The sequence below is a fragment of the Ambystoma mexicanum genome, chromosome 1q (genome assembly GCF_040938575.1).
Source record: "Ambystoma mexicanum isolate Mex_15411 chromosome 1q, UKY_AmexF1_1, whole genome shotgun sequence".
In the NCBI taxonomy this organism is placed as follows: domain Eukaryota; kingdom Metazoa; phylum Chordata; class Amphibia; order Caudata; family Ambystomatidae; genus Ambystoma; species Ambystoma mexicanum.
This window is the reverse complement of record NC_090922.1, coordinates 192,197,904-192,218,763: the sequence shown is the minus strand read 5'-3', so window position 1 is coordinate 192,218,763 and position 20,860 is coordinate 192,197,904. Positions and strand designations below refer to the sequence as shown.

The window sequence follows — 20,860 nt, the reverse complement described above, 5'->3', positions numbered from 1 at the left end:
TAGGATTCCATTGGGGAGTTGGAGGAAATGCCGCAGGTGATAATAATAATTCGTCCAACTTTTAGAGGTTAAGTGGAGCAATGGTCCTAATTACGAGGTTGGCGGTAACCCGCTGGTACCCCGTAACACTGAATCCGGTGCCTGACTTCCCGGTGACACCGGGACATTACAAGTCCCGGCAGCGCAGGAAGTCAGGCGCCGGATTTTGTAAGTCCCATAGGACTCCATGGGAACGGAGAGACGGAAGCGCCAGCAGCATTGCTAACGGTGCTGGTGCTTCCGTGACGAATCTGCCAAGTGGGTCTGCTGAGCATGGCAGGGTCCTGTCGGGCGCAGTGGCCCCAGCAGGCAGACTCGTAGTGTGGTGGTCCCGAAACAAGGGTTCTGATGAGCTTACCGGCCCCCTTGCTTGTGGACCACCACACTTGTAATGAGGCCCAATACATCCAGGCAAGGGATAGAGGTATTCCCTTTACCTCCAAACTCGTAGTATGGCAGTGTGGTAAAAGTGTCAGTAATTCCATTAGTAACCCTTTTTTTCACTGCACCATCAAAAGCGTAATGTTCCACATTTATAACCTACAAAACCAGGAGACATTGTACCATCTCTATCTGACCAAAGTATGTGATGTTGGCCAAACCACCTTACCTGGATTAGGCTGCTTGCCTGACACTATTGTTTTTGCCTTGATGCGATTCTTATAGGTATGCACTACACAGAGACTCACTCATGCCTAGCTTAACAGACACATATTACATTATATAGGAATTTTGACCCATTATGGGATACATTCCAAAACCTGAAGTATCTTAGCAACATCCGTTTTGAACTATTGTTCTCTCCTCATAAATTAAGTGAAATAAATGATTCTATAATGCTACAGCTAGTAGTAAGCAATGCGGGTGTAGGATGGTTGGGGTGGTGGCTTGAGGGAACTTTGCGTTAAAAGGATGGAATTGATTCTGAGATGCATCCTGCAAACGCAAAGCGCATTCCAAAAAACTCAGAAACACATATCTAGATATTGTTTGCATTACAAGTACATTAAAAAAGTGCTGGTAACAAACTCGCCATTCACTCCTCCTTAGTTGGGTGGAACATCCCAGACCCCTCCTTTCTCTCCAGCCCCAATATGATCGACTAAACTTCTCCGCTGGACGCACGGCCCACAGGCGTCGCTTTTCTGTGGCGAGAAATGTGATTTCCTCGTAAGTGAAGCTATAACGCTGATGTCATCACGATGCGTGGAATGAGGAAGTGCAGGTCTGAACGGACGCCGCCGCAAAACCTGCACGGGCATGTCTTCATGCCATCTCCTGGGATTGCAGAGAGTCGGTGCTGAGGTAAGGAGCCAGCCGAGGGTCTTCGTAGCGGAAAGGAATGGCGGGGTTAGCTACTGAGGAAATAATGACTGTCCAGGCGTCAACCACAAAAACTTGCTTTCCTATTCAAAGCGAAAAGATAACACGGCAGCGCAGTCTTGCGAATTTAGAAAATGCTATTATTTTCGGCTTCCGCGTGCCACATGCATTCCATTGCAAACTAGTGTACGCCGTAAATCAGCGTCCCCTTCCGCCTCACAGCGTTAGTTTCAAAGCTGCCAATTTGTTCGTGGCCGCACCAATAGCAATCAGGGCCCAATCCCCAATGATCATTTTGTGAGCCCGGGTCCCAAGTGAGTGAAAGAGTGAGTGACAACATGTTCATAGCGCAACTTGTAGACAGCCTATGAGTATTGGTTGGGATGTCAGCTGTGATTTAGTGGTTGGGTTTTCCACTATGAACCATTAGCACCCTGGCAGTGGGAGCCAGCCAATCAGGTGGCTAGGAACGTGGGCTTGAACTGGTGGTGAAAGCCTGCGCTCCATGCCGCCTGATGGCCAGCTCCCTCCGCCATCTCGACCACCCTCCGTCCCCTTATTTTTTAATGTATTTATTTAACATTTTTATAACGCGCCACATGCCCGCAGGCTTCAGGGCGCACATAAAAAAGGCAACAGGACGCACAAACATGAAGCAAGCAGGATAATGGATGAGCTGAAGCTAAGGCCAGTTATTCTGGACTAAGATTGAAGAAGTAGGTTTTTATGGCCTTTTTGAAGCGAGGGTAAATATTATTATTATTTTTTTCCCACCCTCCACTTAGCTTATTTCGGCTGTGCTCCCGGCGGCCGTTATGGAAAGGGAAGCGGGGCTCTGCATGGAGCCCCGTTTCCCTTTCCATGGTGGTCATCTTGGTCTTTTCGCTCTGTGAACAGGACGCCGCGAGGCACCCTGTTCGCGGAGTGAAAATACTCTAAATTAGCCCCGTCCCAGCCCATGGGACGGGTGCTAATGGCCTTATGTACCCGTCCCACGGGCATCACTGGAGTAACGGTGCTCGGGCTGTTAACTCGGGCCCCGGGCCATTACTCCCCGGTGATGCCCATGGAACAGGTACATAACGCCACAGGAGGGGTCCATTTTTATCCTGTCCTTCCACTTTACCAATGTTGTGAAGTCATTGGGAAAATAAGGTTGCCTCCTTATGTCTGACCCTTCCTCTTGGCCAATAACGGGGGTGGTTCAAAAGAGGTTACCCACAATATTAAGTGCTGTATAAACAATAGAGCTGGGGGAGGCAGGGAATTTATTGGTAGGTCTGAGCCAAGGCCGAGCCTGGGGATCTGGCCTGGCTCTTAGGGCAACAAGCATGAGCCGAGCCTGGGAAATGGCCACATGAAACAGGGGAGGAGTCTGGTTAGGGGCAATAAAAGGGGATGGGGCAAAGAAAATGAGCTAACGGGTTTGGGGAGGCAACAAAAAGGGCTACAGGGGCAAGAAAAAAGGGCTAAACATGTACTGGGGAAAGAAAAGGGGACAAAGAGGGCAAGAACAGGGGCTGTGGAAAGAATAGGAGCTAACCATGATTCAGGATTTAAACCTGGACATTTGTGCCCTCAGCGAAACCTGGGGACATGAAGCAGCCGACCCCATATTGGAATTCGCTACTCCAGTAGGTTATCATATCATTAGAAAGGATAGGACTTCGAGCAGGGGAGGGGGTGTTGCCCTTATAATTAAATCCCATTTTACAACTTGGGAATGTAAGATTGATTCTATACAGTGCTCTGAACTTTTGAGGGTCAAAGTATCTATTAATGCGGAAACTACCTTGAATGTCTTGGTATTATACAGAGCTCCTCCAATTGACCCTACCTTTGCAGCGTCTATTAATAGTTTACTATTATCTTTCCTCAAGCCTAAAACTAAATTACTTCTGTTGGGTGATTTTAATTTATGGTTGGGTTGTGCTACTGATGTTCTAGCCAAAAATATGGAAAATATTCTTGACTCCCTTGACATGTTTCTACATATTCAAGTTCCGACTCACATTAAAGGACATACGCTTGATTGGGTTTCCACTCTTAATCTTAGTATCGCCAATCAACAGGTGCTTGCATGCCATTGGTCTGATCATTTCTGTATTCATTTTTCAATCCAGACGGATTTTTATGAAAAGAAAGCCTCTCTCCCTAAAATTTTTATTAAGACTCCCAACTGCAGGAAGTTAAACCTTACACACCTGGTGGAATAGGCTTCATCCCTTAATAAGCAGATTACCATCATGGACAATCTAGATGAAATGTCCACTACTCTTTTTGATGCGATGGGCTCAATCACAGAGAACTTAGCACCACTTAAGAATAAATCAATACCCGCGGAGGTACGTAACGCATGGTTCAATAAAGAACTTCAAACACTTAAATCTAAGAAAACCACACTTCTACATACTTGGGGAAAAAATAAAAACTTTTTGGATTTGGACGCTTATAAAAAAGCTGCTAAAGTCTATAAAGCAGCTATTTACTTAGCCAAGAAAGAGTTCTTTGATACCAGGATTATAGAGGCTAAATCGGACAGTCTGGAATTATTCAAAATCTTAAAAGAACAGGCACAAGCCCCCAGATCTGCTCAAGTAACCTTTACTAAGGGTGAGGCATGGGCCCTCATTAGGACTCCGTTAGAAAACCATGGTCGATGCCGGAGTCCGCCATGGCGGAATGGGGAACTACCACCCCATTCCAAGGTTGGCGGGGCGGTAATTCCCCATGCCACCATGGCCGTTCCCCATTCCCATTTTTGCCCCATAGGGCATAATGGGAATGGGGAAGGCGGTAAGTACGGTACCGCAAATTGCGGTACCGTACTTACCTCGAGAGTCCCTTTGCGGGCCCCTATTTTAACGGCTGGTCTAGACCAGCCGTTCAGGTCGGGACCCGCAAAGGGACCTCGTAGTAAGACGCTAAGTATTTAACGGCGCCGCAGCCTTTATGGCGCCGTTAAACACGTAGCGCCAGGGTCCTAATGAGGCCCATGGTGTACGGAGATTCAATCTGCCTTATCGAACAAACTTGATAAAATTAGAGCGGGGATTAAGTTGAAGAAACTCGACCTACCGACTCAGGTTCTAGAGAACAGTCCTTTGCCCGCCATTAAAAAAATGGAGGGTCAAGCCACATTCAGCTTTCAGTCCATCTCAGAGCAAGAATTGGCCAAGGTGATCTCCAATTTAAAAAGAATGAGCTGCAAAGGAGATCCTTGCTCCTCTCTAACAATTAAAAGAATGCTCCCCTGTCCTTATTCCAGCTCTGACTAAGTTTGTTAATGCCTCTCTTATGGCAAATGAAGTTCCTGACAACATAAAAAAGGCGTGGATTACTCCACTGCTGAAAAAACCCAATCTTTGTCCCCTTACTGCTTCTAATTATAGGCCCATTACTAACACTCCCTTTCTGTTGAAGATCTTGGACAGTTGCCTATAATGAGATCGCCATTTTTTTGGAGCAAAACCAGATTTATCATAAATATCAATCAGGGTTTCGCTTGAATCATGGTACGGAGATGGCCTTGTTAGCCCTCAAATCCCATCTCCTTGAGAGGATGGATGGAGGTTACGTCTCACTCCTTATGATTTTAGATTTGTCGGCTGCCATTGACCTGGTGGACCATACCATACTGTCCACCAGGATAAAGAGGAATGCCAACTTCTCGGATGAAGCGACAAACTGGGTCATCTCCTTCCTGAAGAATAGACAAAATAGAGTGGCCAGTGACACTGCCGAAGCAAAACCGACAGTACTTACAGATGGTGTCCCGCAAGGAGCTTGCGTGTCGCCTTGCTTTTATAATATATTTATGATACCCTTCTTCCAGATGTTGGAGAAAGAGGGGATCATATTTGCAAATTATGCGGATGACACTCAATGTGTCATCCCCATATCTGGTTCCCATGCGGAAGATGAACAAAGAATCAATGAAATCTACAAAAAAAATCAGGTGGATGGTGTTGAATGGCTTAGCCATCAATAGCTCCAAAACAGAGCTTCTTCTTACTGGCACAGAGTCCAAATTAGAGAAGTTAGGATCTGGCTATAAGTCATTTCTCATAGATAGCTGCCACATTGAGGTTATGAGCAAGGTGAAAACCCTTGGCATTTATCTTGACATCTTGTGTCATCGGCCTCATACTTCCTTAAGCTGTTTCGCTGCCTTAGACCTTTTATCTCAGAAGCAAACTCTGAAACCCTGGCAAGGGCTATAATTGGATCTAAGATCGACTATTGTTGTAGTCTCTTGGTTGGGTTGCCGCCATTGGACGTTCATCGATTACAGGTCATACAGAATGGCGCAGTTAGAGTAGTGAAGGGTCTATCTAGAAGAGACCATGTGTCTGAGGCACGGCGAAGTTTACACTGGTTACCCGTGCAGGCCAGGGTTGTGTTTAGACTCCTCCTTATTACACATAAATGCATACATGGAGTCATGCCACTTTACCTTAAAGAATTAGTTATGGTAAAAAACAACATTAGATCCCTTCGATCGGATGAATCTAATACCCTAGCTATGCCACGCCTGAAAACAAAAAAATCCAGGGACTCAGCATTCATCTCGGCAGCCCCCCTTAAATGGAATTCTCTTGCATCAATACTGAGGACCACATCTTCTACGGAAATATTTAAGAAGGGGCTGAAAACGGCACTCTTCGCATAAAATCCTGCTGCTTCACGCCTGATCCTGTCATTGCATGATTTCTGCTTTTGAGCCAATCCCAGACTTGGCGCCGTTTTTGTTGTCTCTGTTCTATTTTATGTTTCACAGCGCCCTTAAGCCTCAGGGTACCTGGTTGCGCTATACAAATGTTAAACATAAACATAAACATAAAAGGCACTGGGGAAGGAAAAGGGGCTAAACAGGTCTGTGGCACAACAAAAGAGGCTAAAGGAGAGAGGATCAACAAAGGGGGCTAAAGGGACTGGATCTAGAAAAGGGGAAAAACGGGTCTGGGCAGTTAAAGGGACTGAGGGGCAACTAAAGGGGTTAAACAGTACTGGGGTCAAGGAAGGGGGCAACATGGGTCTGGGTGCAGGTAAAAGGGTTAATGGGCAGGTAAAGGGGCTACACGAGACTGGGAGATCAAGAAAAATGGGCAAAACGGGCCTGGGGACAGTTAAAGGGATTAAGGGGCAACAACAGGAGCTTAATGGGACTGGGGTCAAGTAAAGAGGCAACATGGTTTTGGGTGCAGCTAAAAGGGTTAAGGGGCAGCAAAAGGGGCTAAATGGGACAGGGGAAAAGAAAAGGGGCAAAACAGACCTGGGGTAGGTAAAGGGGTTGAGGGGAACCAAAAAGGGCTAAATGGGACTAGGGGTCAAAGAAAGGGGCAAAACGGGTCTGGGGGAAGCTAAAAGGGTTAAGGGTTATCAACAGGGCTCAAAGAGTGACAGGGCAAGAAAACGTTCTGGGGTAACAAAATGGGATTAAAGGGGCCAAGAGCAGGGATTAAAGGGTACAAGAACAGGGGCAAGGGGCAACAAAAGGGGCTAAACGGGACTGGGCATCACTTAAAGGGGCCAAATGGATCTGGGGCAGCTAATAGGGTTAAGGTGCAACAAAAGGGGTTACACGGGCTTGGGAGGGGCAGGAAAATGGGCAAAACAGATCTTGGGGAGATAAAAGGGTTAAGGGGTAACAGATGGGGTGAAATGGGTCTGGGGCATCAAGAAAAGGAGCAAAATGGGTCTGGGCCCCTAAAGGCACTGGGACAACAAAAGGGGACAAAGGGTACTGGGAGGAGAAACAAAGGGGCTCACTTACCTTTTAGGAATTCGCAGCTGCCTCACAGCACCACCAGGAAGGGTTCCAGTCCTGCCCCAGCCAATCCATGAGTGGTCGAAGGGGAACCCCAAAAAAAAACAAAAAAAGACGTGCTCTTGGTGTGCCGGCAGCACTTATATGAGCATGTCTGCCTGACTTCCTGTCCCTCCGCCTGACTTCCTGTCCTGCCCCAGCCAGTCAACGATTGACTGGGGAGTGACCGTCAGTCAGGCAGTGGGGATCGGAGGAGCACGTCTTTTTATTTTTATTTTTTTATTTGTTCATGGGGTGAGCGAGCACCCGTTGGTGCTTGTGGCTGGCCCCTGCTTTGGATGGCATTGGCCTGAGAGGCGGTTCAGGCCAGAACACCCGTGGTGGGTAGGGGTTCCACAAACAAGAGCATTCAAAGGTTTTCTAATGCAAACCAACATTGTGCATTGTGCCTTGGCAGGCTGCATCCTTCTATTTACCCAAGCAGAGGTGCCCTGGTCGCTCCCTTTACGATCCAACATGTAAAAAGCCCTTTGCTGACTGGTCCGCGCCAAAGAACACCCGAGAAATAAATATTGAAACTGATATGCCAGAAAAGAGATTACACAAAAGTATGCACAATGGTAGAGTGATGGGCACATAGGAATGTAGCCAGAGGAAGCGACAGACATAGTGGAGTCCCACAGGCATTAAGAATCAGCTTACACTATGTATCAGAAGGAAGCAAATGGGCACAGCTCTGACCTTGATACCTACAGGCTCTTTCTCTATAAAGTGTTAACTGAATGGAGGGGACCACTGCTGTTCGCTCAGTTTGCTCAGTTTTCAACATTTGCAAGACAAAGATAAAAATAAAGTATTAGAAGAGGAAACATCGCAATAATACTTTTTTTGTGCTTTGTTCGGCCTGATATTAATGCATGGCAGACAACATATACAATGCATTCCTATGAAATCTGCCTGATTTTAGTAGGCACTAAATCCAAGCAGACTCTACTGTAGAAATCAGTAGAAATACATTGATTTAACGCCAGCATCAAAATGTCATGCTAGCGTAGCAGGGATGTATGGCGTAAACGGTAATTCCGTTCCATGCTTCCACTTTGCCTGTAAACACATTGTACATCCCTTAAAAGGTAAACAAAATTATGGTAACCCTCTTCCGCTAGGTCTTCTAACCTTTGCTCCAAGTAACTTGAAAATGAGCCCCTGTGTGTCTGCGGATGGTTGTCTGTACAAACAAGCGTTTCAATCAGCAGAGGGTTGAACACAGATAAACGGAGGCTGACAGGCATAGACATGTCCTGTAGGGACATGCAACGCCCTGCCTCCCTTATTCAGTCCCCCCTGTGCATCCAGTGCCCGGCCGTCTACAACCATGTGCCAAAAGCAGCAAAGGGCTGCTCCCTGGTTGGGTCTGTTACCTTAGGTCACAACTCCTGCTCAAGCCAGGACTTCACCGAGCTCACCCTTTACCTGGCTTCTGCTTCCAAGCACAGGGATCTTTTTACTCATTGACTATTCACTGCAGAGCTTCTGTTGCCTAACAGGGCCAAGGAACATTGCTGTTTTCGGTTTGTTACCTGTCATTTGGTTACCTACAGCCCCATTCTGGTCCCTGCTTCTTCACAGCCAACCATCCACACCTTCTCTTTCTGCTCAGTTATCTACTCTCTGGGGGTCATTATGACCCCGGCGTTAAGGGGTTAACGGCGCTGTAAAAGTCTGCGGCGCCGTTAACCCCTTAACACCTTACTACCAGGTCCCTTTGCGGCTCCCGACCTGAACGGCTGGTCTGGACCAGCCGTTAAAGTGGGGACCCGAAAAGGGACCTTGATGGCAATTACGGTACCGTAATTTGTGGTACCGTAATTGCTGCCTTCCCCATTCCCATTGAGCCCTATGGGGCAAAAATGGGAATGGGGAAGGGCCATGGAGAAAGGGGAAATTACCGCCCCACCAACCTTGGAATGGACTCCGGCATGGACCATGGTGCTAATAGCACCATGGTTTAGCGCCAGAGTGGCTACATCCTTTCTTCATTGTCTTCACTTGTCTATTTCTTCTACCTTCCATCGTGCGTTGTGACTTTGCCCTATCTCTCCTTCTACTTACTCTACTCCACCCCTTCTCTCATAGCCTTTCGCCTAAACTTGGTGTAACTTCTGCAGCACTTTCAGTCCTCCCCATCTTCCTCCTTCCACCCTGCACCGCGCCCCTCAAATATGTTGCTCCCGTGCTCTCAGGATCTTCAACCTCATCTACCCCCCTCGTCTAATGCATAACACCTGCTCTTTTGCCCCACCTCAAATGACTCATTTGGCGCCTTGAAAGCACAATCCACCTGCAATAAGTCTTTGTACATCACTGACCACTTCAACTCTTATCACCCTTAACTTTCCCTTTTTGCTCTCTCAGATACCTGGATCTCCCCTCATGACTCTGCTACACTAGCAGCTCTCAACACTGACTCTGCTCTCTACTTCCACTCCCCCAACCTGTTGGGAAGGACAGCAGTGTGGGGTTCCTTAGCAATAAAGCCCTCAACACTGCCCCTCTTCCCCCCATCTGACACTGACACTTCATCTTTGGACATTGCCTCTATTCACATCCTCCCTCCTACTCCTTCCACTGTTCTGGCTCTCTATAACCCCCCTTATTCTTTCACTCCCTTTTCACTGATCTGACGCTGCTCCTTGAGTCACTTCGACCAACATGCCCTTTGTCATGCTGGGGGACTCTTACCCCCCCCCCAAGCCCTCTGAAGCTAACGGTCTTGAACTTAGATCCCTCCTATCTCACCAATCTGTCTGCTCCCTCCACAACCAGCCTACTCAGTCTGGTGGGAAATCTCTTCACCTTGGCTTTCTCTCTTATTCACTCTTCTCCTCTGACATCTTCATTGACCCCACTCTGACTGATCATTCCATTGTTCACTTTAACATATTGGTCCCTCCATCTTCAACTCTTCATCATGCCTCTCCAATGACTAAGAGGAAATTCAAACATAACTCTCTTGCCCCTTACTTTGATGATGTGAGGACCTCTCTCCTGTCTCTTTCCCCTATTCATGCCTCTTGATATGATATGGCATTTATAACGCGCCTATACACAAGTGTTTTTTCCATTGACCATGCTTTTTGTGGCTTTCATTATGCTCTTATGACTCCATTTGACCAATCCTTGTCCCCAGCCTTGGATCACCTCTGAAATTCAGACCCTCAAAACAAACATGCGCCGTGACCTACAAAGTTAGCACAAATTAGAGACACCCACCCCACTCCTAGACTACAAAAAATGCCTTGCTGCTCTAACCTCTGCACTGGACTCCTGCTTAATGTAAGTGACTTCAGTCAAGCACTCCAACTAGGTCAATGCCTAGTCTGGGATGCCCAATGGAAGCCCTTATTCATATTATTTTATGTCAAGTTCTAAAATCTGGATGATGAACCCTTATATAACGCCCCTCTCTTTGAATCCCCCTGACCTCACTGAGCCAAGAAGTAGGTTTGTTTTGTAAATTAAAAGGTTTATTGGAAAAATTAAACAATATATATATATATCGCACTTTTATGAATAAATTAATATTTGATAGCACAGTTATGAGTATGAACAGTGATCAACAATGGATAATATTACAGAAGCACAATTCCTTAATTACTTAGGAGTTGGTATAGAAAGGATAAGGTGGCAGAGAATACTTTGTATGGTTTCAAGGAAAAGCAATGATGGAAAGAATGCAGCACAGAAATAAACTGGATATGGTTTCAACAAGAGATAATCTGATCACTTTTTCCTTTGTAACAACTCACTCCCCCCTTATGCAATATGAAAAGTTGGAAATGAAGGCACGCAGGTTTTCAGGAATACAATCAGAAGCAGTTCAGTTCCCGCCCCCCCCTACAAGCTTAGAGAAACAGGGATGATTTTAAAACACAGGCCAAATACTTTTAAATGTGGTTGCAATGAACTGAAAAATATACTAAAAAAGATTGTAAGTCCCGATAGGAGATTCAGGGTAGGTGATAGCTACTTTGAATTAGTTCAGGTCAACACTAGTAATGATTCAATAATGATTATCAGAGTGAAAACGAATTTCTGCAGTGGAAAGCAAGAAGCAGCTATTTTTACAAGTGGTGAAATTGAGCTAGTTTGCAATTCGGGGCACTTTTTCCGATAGTGTCGATCCCGATTACGGAACAACTATGAGGAATGTCATATTGGTGGTTGTTGGAAAGCTTAGGTTCTTAGCTTTAACATGACAGTTAAATCTCGCTTCTAGGACATACGGTTCAAAAGATACAGACGTTTTTATGGAGGTAGATTTTCAGAAATGAAGTCAAGATTTCAGAATGACAGATGACACTTTTGCAGGTTTGAAATCACAGAATGGACACACAATTTCTATGCATTTCTGGACAGATTGAAATGGTTTGAATAAGATTACTTTAACCTAAGAGATGGGTTCTGGACAGTTCGAGATACTCACTCCTAGTTTTGGAAGGGAATGGACCTCGTCACAGATCTGGTCAGGTTTGGGCTGCGGTTCTCTCGCCACGGGGCGGTCTCTGGCACTGGTTCTGCTCACAGCGGGGCCTCTGGTCTGCTATCGGCACTGCACAGCGGTCTGGTATGGGTCTGGATACAGCTCTGCTTTCTGGGTCTGGATACAGCTCTGCCTTCTGGGTCTGGGGATGGTTCTAGCCAGAATCAAACAGCTCGCCCGGCTGTTGAATAGTTTAGTTAGGTTGCTGGATTCTGAGGCCTGCTGAGAAGGATTCAGCTTTTGGTTCAGACCTCTCTGCTTCAAATTCTGGAATCTATCTGGAGTCCAAGTTCTGGATATGGTCGGGCAGCATGCTGCACAGAAATTGATTAAAGAGTGGAAAATGAATGTCCCTATCTAGGTCTCAGTGGTTCTTTTTATGTCTTTTGAAAGTGGGTGGGAAGGCTGACTTTCTATGCCCAACCCTCTGTGGATGCTGATAGGTTAAAGGATTTACTGTTACCTGACTGGAGAAGGGAAGTGTGAGTCAGAATGAGTCAGAGTGATGCTATGTTTATGGCTTGGCTGAAAGAACACTCCCCCTTGCATTTACTTAGAAAACAATTTTTCATAACCAAACATGCTTCCCAGATACACAAGTTGTTGAAATTACATGTACACTTCACAAATTAATTAAGATCGGTCTCTGTTCAACCCTGCTCTTTCTAAGAGCTTGGGTTCAGAAATGACAACATTTTGTGCTTTTAGTGGGTTTTGCCATATTGGTTTTTCATCAAATCTGACACGGAGGTACACACCCTCTCTGGGCATATTGCAGTAAGTTTTGAGGTCTCTAGCATAAACACAGACGTTACAATATTAATAATTACAGGGCTTGGCCTCAGAACATCCCACAACGTCCATCTTAGTCTCAAATCGTGGGTGCATTTTTCATATTAAGAATCCCCAAATTGTACATTTCTGTCAGCTTGATACAATATTTTATAAGCAATTTAATAAAACATACATTTGCCTCCACTGCATTACACACATTTGTTTGTCCCCGCCCCTAGAAACCTGGCTTGACTCAGAGATCAGATGTCTTGCCTTCCCCCAGAGCAGTGTTGACTGTTCAAACCCAAAATCAGCATACCCTATTCAGCTGAAGGAATCCTTTGTCTGGTTTTTCCTACTAGCAGGGCATCAGTCCAGAGTGCCACTCTCCATTTGATTAACAGAACCTCGTGATTTCCTGCCTTCTTGCTGAGATGGCCAGGTGTGAAGACTTCTCATGGAAAAGCAAGCCTTTGAAGTCCCAGCTAACTCAGGTTCACTGTTTAGCTCCTGAAATACAAGTCTCCTGTCAGAATTTAGATCGCTAGCGCCGGTAGGTGGTGGGCACTGGTATTGCACCCATTTTTGACAGCTGCCTTAAATTAATAAATTTCAAAAAGGGGATTTTACTTGATAGCATATGATCCTTGCTAACATTGTATTGATGTGGATTCTGCAGTAGAGTAATGTAGAACACCCAACCAGAAGTTTGATTTTTTTGGTGGTTTCATGCCCATGATTTTAGCAATTTTGACAATCAAGAAAATGAATTGTTGAACAGCTCTGTATTCCTTTGTCTGCTTTTGTTCTGTGGGCAGTCAAAGGATGGGGCTGGCAATGGTCTCCTGTATTAACACTGACAGAGGCAAAAGTGGATGGTGGCCTCTCCGTCAGGTTTTCGCTGCAAACTTTCTGGTAATTTCTGGCCAGCAGCATGCTTTCCGGCGGCCATTATGATGTTTCCCATGTCAGTAATGCACCATGATGTTGTATGGCTTGGATGCGTGGGTTGAAACATCCCACAAGCCCCCCTCTTGCGATGGCCATTCTGATCTTTCATTGATGGAACTCGCAAGACTGGGATGTTCGCCTCATCTTCTTCTGGTTCCGCAGATGGCAAAGTTCGGTATCTTTTCCTCCATCAGTGTGGATCAATCGGTTCTCCTCGCCGGTCCTGATGGGAGTATTGGGCGGTACTCCGGGCCCCTCGGATCTTTGCTCCCGGTCCCCGGTCGTCCTCCTTGGGCAGTCTCCATGGTTTCATCTCTCCTAGGATGACAAAGCAAAAGCGGCAGAAACATATTCGTAGACATTTCCCCACCACTATTAATGTAGTGGGGTGAACATATACATTTTGTTTATCAGGAGACATTGCATTCTTATTATGGTATTTCAGACACTATTTGTGGGATATTTTAGGGTTGGAAATGTATTAATCTGGAGTGGCCCCCTCTGGGATTGCAGAGGACTCCTCCAGTTGCTGCAGAGTGTACCTGGGATGGCAACACTTTAGCTGATTAATATGGACCCACTTGTCTTCCCCTTCCGCCAAACTGCCTTTGGGGATGCGGATCTTGTAGGCGACTGGTGAGATCTTGTCTACAATTTCAAAAGGTCCCTTCCAGGTAGGCAGAAATTTCCGCTGTTTGGCCTGGTTCCTTTGCAAATTGTACAGATAAACCCGGTCTCCTACATTGTATTCCTTTCTGGTGGTCTTCAGGTCATAGTGGGTCTTCATGCTATCGGCTGATCTTTCTAGATTTCGCTGAGATTAGGCAAAAGCATGTTGAAGGTGTTTCCTTAAATTCTCAACATACTCATGAGTTGTGGAGGCATTGATCAATGTTTGCTCTTGGGTCCTGTAGAGCAAATGCTGGGGAAGCACCACCCTGCGTCCAGTCATAAGCTCAAATGGTGACATTTTAGTTGCAGATGAAGGGGTAGATCTGATGGCCATTAGGACACGAGGTAATCGGATATCCCAACTTGGCCCAGAATCTGCCACAAACTTTTTTAAGATGCTCACAATGGTTTTGTTGTAATGTTCTACTGCACCAGAAGAGGCTGGCCGGTAAGCAATGTGTAGCTTCCTTTTAACCCCCAGTATCTCCCACATCTTTGTCATTACTTCGCTGGTGAAATGGCTACCTCTGTCTGACTCAATCCTTTGGGGTAGTGCAAAACGTGAAAAGATGTGGTTGATCATCAGGGCAGTTGCTGTTTCTGCCTTGCAGTTTGGGGCCGGGAGACATTCCACCCATTTAGTAAATAAGCATGTCACAGTCAACATGTAATTATTCCCACTAGAGGAGCGAATCACGGGCCCTATGAAGTCGACTTGCAAATCTGACCATGGCAGTGTCATCCCCCTCTTTTGGAGAGGCACACTGTGTGTGAGGGATGTTGGCTGAAATTGTGCACACACGACACCCCTTCAAGTATTGGTCGAGGTCCTGCCCCATGTGTGGCCAGTATGCAGCCTCTCTTAAGATCTCAAGTGTTGTCTGAAAACCCCTATGATCGGCGGTGGCCGCATCATGGGCGTGACTTAACATCAGGCTTCAGAATGAGGTAGGAACTACCCACTGATCATGACCAGATTGGGATTTCCTTACCAACAAACCGTCTTGGATTCAGAACATTTTTGGACATTTCATCAACACTCTAAGGTCCTCTTCCCAATGTAATCGGTATCCGTCAGGGGAAAGTTCTCAGGGTCCTCAGTGTGTTGGTAAAACTTACCAATTATTGGATCCCCCTTCTGAGCCATAATCAAATCAGCATCTGGAGTCTCCTTACTCCATTGTGCAGTTGAAAGATCATTGTGAGCATTTGTCTGGGACCTAGTGATAGCAGTGACCTGGATTTCCCTCAACAGGGACTCAATCTCTATTAGATTCCCTTGGATGGCCCCGGTTTTGGCCAGCTGATCACCTAAGTCATTTCCAGTTTTGTCTGGTCCCTCTACTAGGGGTGTCACGGTATTCGTTTTATGACGGTACGATAACCTTCTTGCCAAATTATGGTATATCATGGTTATCGCGGTATAGCTGGTGGAGTTAACTGATCTTAACAAATATTTTCTAAAAGGTCATAAATTGACAGATGTATCATCACAAACAAAACCAGGCACCCAGGGCCAGAATTGGGCTTTTCAACATACTTTCCACTGAAATGCCTTGCTTCCACCAAACACAAACACACGTGTGGAGAGGAGGGGGTCGGGTGGAGGCCTGCTGCAACTGGCAAAGCAAACTGAATAGCTTTTCTTAAGTGGTCATTTAGGCTTTTTGCTTCCCCACTGGCTACTGGTGAAGATGAACATGTTGCCATCTTGATAACCTGCATGCCACAGATCAATGGAGGCTGATGGTAGTATACGCTTGTGCACATACACACACACACGCACTTTCTCTTTACGTTACAGCCTTTAGTTTACTTGCGGGCCAAAAGGTGTTCAGTAATCACTGACATGTTACCCTTTGGTATGGCAGCAGGGAATACCCACAGAGATGAGTGAATTTCGCAGTGTGACTTATTATATGTAAATTCAATGATAGAACCAGGGAAATCCCCTATTGCCATATGTTTAGAGAATATTATCCATTATAAATATATAAACCCCAAAGCCGCCACCCCAAAGTAAACCCTATTCCTTCTTGGCACTGTATCTATTCTTCCTATTGCTAACATATTGATTTTTTGTAAGGCACGTGTGGTTTATGGAATGGCATTAAAAACTGCTCCAACTGAAACTACTTGGCAGACGGCACATCCAACAGTGCAAAACCAAGACTGCGCAGCAATTGCTTACTGCAGCCTTTCCAAATCAGATTGAAAATCACACTTAACGGTATGAACGGTATAACGGTATAAACAATGTGACGGTTATTATTGTTCAATTAAGTGGTTCACGGTATCTTTAACAGTATACCGTTATACCGTTACATCCCTACCCTCTACTTTGGAATGACCCTTGATCTTTTTCCAGTAGATGGTCATCCCATTCGAGGAGACCAGACCATCAATATTTTGGATTAACTTCCCATTTTTCAAGGGTTTGTTATTAGCACATAACAAGCCTCTGTTTTTCCAATTAACCAGGTGCTCCACGAACCCGTTCCATACATAATCTGAATCTGTGATTATGACCAGTTTGTGGAGTTGATGTTGGACAGAAGTGAGGATGGCTTGATGCACAGCCATCAACTCTGCCACCTGACTACTTCGGGGACCAATCTTGTACCCAGCGGAGGGTCCTGGGGACTCATTCACCCATGCATTCCCTACGCCGGCCACAAGTGCTTTTTCCCCGTTGTTGTCAACATGGTAGGAGCATCCATCCACATAGACAGTGGGCATTCCCTCACACTTATCTTCTTCAAAGACTTTGTGTGGGGAATTAAGGTATGCCTCCATGTTGTCCTTGATTTGTAGACTTTCGTCCTCGAGACAGTTTTCTCTGACACAATCATGCAAGTTAGCCAGACCTTGCGCGAGGGGACTCTTCTTGTTTTGGCCATATCTGACCTCCACAGGAAAGCCTTGCATTGACAGAATCCAGGAAGTAATTCGGGAATTACTCACATTTCCGGCCCGGATTCTGTCACTTTGGAGATATTGCAGGCGCTGGTGTGGAGTCTCCACTATGATGTGTTCCCCCTGGATAAACGGGCGGTAATTCTTCAATGCCCACACCGTTGCCAGGAGTGCCTTCTCACAATCGTTGAATTTTTCCTCCACAGAGGATAAAGTTTTGCTCGCATAGGAGATTACTTTATTGACCTTGTCATGCTTTTGATATAATACTGCAGTCAAGCATGTATTAGAGAACCCTGTCTCCAAGAAAAACTCCTTGTTTCTGACAGGGTAAACTAGGCAAGGCGCTCGTGAGAGGCTTCTTTTGAGCTGTTTTACTGCCTCGGATTGTTCTGGACCCCATTCCCACTTGACCCCCCCCTTCAAGAGATGAATCAGGGGTCTGGTGATCTCTGCGTAGCCCTCAATGAACTTTCTGCTGTAATTAGTCAGTCCAAGGAGGCTCCTTAGTTCCCACAGAGTTGTGGGGTCCTTTAGTTTCTGAAGTGCTTCCACTTTCTTTTCCTGGGGACAGAGACCCTGAGGAGTAATCTCATGCCCCAAGAAATTAACATGGGTTCTACACCACTGTGCTTTCTGAAAGGAAAGTTTTGCTCCGGCGGCCCTCAACTGTGTCAGAACATAACGGATCTCCGCTATGTGTTCCTCCACAGATGAACCTTTTATGAGGACATCATCTACATAAGCCAGGTTACCCCTCGCACCCAGGTCGGGCATGTCCTTGTGTAGGAAATTGTTGAATTTATTGCCGGAGTTGAGATATCCGAAGGGAGTCCGGATCCATGTGTACTGCTGGCCCCCAAAGGTAAAAGCCAGCTTGTATTGGTCCTCCCTACAGACAGGCACAGTCCAGTATCCATTGGTCAGGTCTACTGCAGTGAATACCTGTGACCCTTGGATCTGGGCCAGCCCTTGGTCAATGTAGGGAAGAGGCCATCGGGAAGTATGAACCCGTTTGTTGAGCTCCCTAAGGTCGGCGCAGAGTCTCCACTGGCCGTTTGGCTTCAATATTCCCAGCACCGGATTATTGAAGGTGCTGTGTACTGGACGGATTATCCCTCAGGACTCAAGGTTCTTAATTATTTCAGTAAGGGACTCCATGGATGCGAGAGGCAAACGATATTGCTTCACAAACACTGGAGTCATGCCAGGGTCCATGGGAATTGTTGTTGTGTGGAAAGCGGTGCGAACACAGTCATAGGAGTCCACCGCAAAGAGATCTTGAAAATCCAAGAAAACTTGTTTCAACTTTTGCTTCTGCTCCAGAGTCACACAGGCATCAGCTAGGTTGACTCTCTCTTCAACCATCTGCCTGAAGCCTGGAAAGACTTCTGGTTTTGCTATCTCAGTGGCCTCCTCCAGCTGGGTGGAGATGTCCCTGGTCAGAGTGCTGATTCGGACTGGAGGCTTCAGGTGGGAAAGGCAGCCCTCATGAACCTGGAAAATCACCTCATCCCCTCTGAACTCACAAGTCACATCTTCCTTACCATAAGGACAGGAAGTGTACACCAGGAAGTTCCCCCCATGCTGGGTAAAGATCCTGTCTGGTGTTGTGTTGTCATCACTGTCACTGTCAAAACAGTCCTTGGGGATTGGTCCTAACAGTTAATTTCCTAAATCAATGGAAAATGTCGGTCATCAACCGCCATTCCAATAATGGTGCCTGCGGCTAGAGTAATACTCTTTAAGTCGCTGTTATCCACCTCTATTGGAATGGTGTCATGTTCTAGATTGACTAACGGTGTTGGGTTTACCCCCAACCCTTGCTGTTGGAGAGAAGCATTTAGATGAATATAAGAATCAGGGTTTTTCAATTTTTGTCCTCTTTTAACTTTCACTTCCAGGGAGAATTGTCGGGTCCTTTCTGGGATGGTGACTTCCTCTTTAATCTGAATTTCAACTGCATAAGGTAGCAATTGAGCTGACCTAAATGCTTTTTCTGGATCATTAAAGCCCATGGGATTATCCACTAATCGGGACCAAGCTTTGAAGTTTATTAGGTCCAAACTAATTGCAAAGCGATTGAGAATGTCACTGCCTAAGTAAAAGGCGGCAGTGACGTCTCGCACGACCCAACAATTATGGACTATGCTCTTGTTGCCTATGGAGATTTTGAGCATACACCTGCTTGGCAGGAGATGTTTGGAATTGGGTGTTTCCAGATCCATTTCCCATTTGTCTATCAGTTTGAATGTGGGAATGGCTGGATCTTTTGGGAGTTGGCGGAACATGGCTTCGCTGATGAAGCTCTTACTGTTGTTCACACACACTCGGGTGAGAACAGAGTCCTTCCCATCATTTAACTGAACAGGGATGAACAACTGCTCTCCAATTTGCTGAATATCAGCCAGGCTCTGAGCTGATTTCACATCTTTCTGGACTATTGGAGTCAGAATGTCTGATTGTGGATTGGTAAAGAATTTCAGAGTGTTTCCTTCCAGTGTGGAATACCACCTTAAACTGGAAGGAAGGTTGATTTTCAGAAATAGAGAGGACCCCCCATCACCAGTCTGTTGTCCTACTGCTATTACCTTCACGTCTGGAATTTGGTTGTTCTGGAAGTGAAATTCTACTTGGTCAGATTTTTGTTCAACCATGTGGCATGTGCCGTTTAAACTAATATGGTTGACACCTTGTTTACGCAATCTATTAGGGGTGACAACCTTCTCAGGAGGTCATTCCCTAGTAAACAAGGGGTGCCCTCTGGAGTCACTACTATGACCGGGTGTTTCACCTTGTGTCGCCAAATTTTAATGTCCAGATCTGCCGTGCCCTCGACGGGAATTTCCTTCCCGTCAAAGTTCTGAAGTTGTCCAGGAAGGGAGGTGAGAGGAATTTGGTAATTCTCCCCCCTCCCTGAATTTAGTTCGTCAAAGTCTCTTTTGGACAGAAGGGTAGCTTGGGATCCAGTGTCCACCAGTGCCAAAATTGTACCATTTCCCTGTACTTGTACCGGGGCATAGCATCTTCCCTCCTTCTCCTCACGGGGGCACAGATAATGCACATTTTTGGCAAACTGGTGGGCCAGATTTTCTGGTTTTGGACATGCAAAGAGAAGAGATTTGGGCAGAATTCTGTGGAGAGTCTTCGGAATCTGAAAGAAAAAATTGGCAACTAGAAATGGGAGATATTTTGGGTTCCCCTGGTTCTGGGCCGCCCCCCCCTGTTTGGAGGCAGTCACCAGAATGGGTTTGAACCAGGAGACTTTTATGTTGTTGGTTCTGGGATAAGATGATGGGTGGCGCTAGCTCAGTCCCCACATCTACCCAGTCTGTCTGTGAATCCCTTGGGACCCATTTTTCTTTGGGAGGAGTTTCCCCATCTCTGAAAGAGAAGATCCTTTTCCCAGGATCCTCTGAGGAACCCTCTCCCTCAGATTGGAAGATCTGTACCTCCTCCTCAAAGTGAGTCTGTTTGGGTCCTTTGTTTCTCCTACCTCCTCTCTGCTCCTTGGGTGGCAGACTTTCAGGGGTAGGAGATTTTGTTTCCAGTTCCTGGGTTTCCAGGGGCTGTTTACAAGTGGGAAAGGATGCTTCCTCCAAGGCTTTACACCCCCCTTCCCCTTGTGCCTCCTCCCTGGGAACCGGTGGGTTATCGGGGTGCTGCCCCCGTCATTGTTCTGGAGCACCAGGCCCAGAGTTTGGGGCATTCTGCACCGACATGCTCATCTGAGGGTTCTGTTGAGCCCTCAGCATGCGACCCAGATACTGTGCCATATTTTGGACCTGGCGCTCTAACTGTGAAACCCGCTCAGGCTGTGACAGGGTTCTGTTTTCTCCCCTGGGCTGATCCCAGGAAGGGTAGCTATCCCT

At 46.3% G+C, this 20,860-nt stretch overlaps 1 protein-coding gene across 2 annotated transcripts in view; it reads left to right on the top strand.

The window, feature by feature from the left end:
- The first annotated feature begins 1,236 nt into the window (after window positions 1–1,236).
- LOC138526426 (toll-like receptor 13) overlaps window positions 1,237–20,860 on the top strand; it is a 269,812-nt gene continuing 250,188 nt past the window's right edge. Inside the window, exon 1 of one of the 2 annotated variants that reach the window (XM_069637187.1) lies at window positions 1,237–1,344. The gene's annotated coding sequence lies outside the window, so the exon portion shown is untranslated. The remainder of the gene's footprint in view (window positions 1,345–20,860) is intronic. The other variant, XM_069637171.1, reaches the window with a different exon arrangement.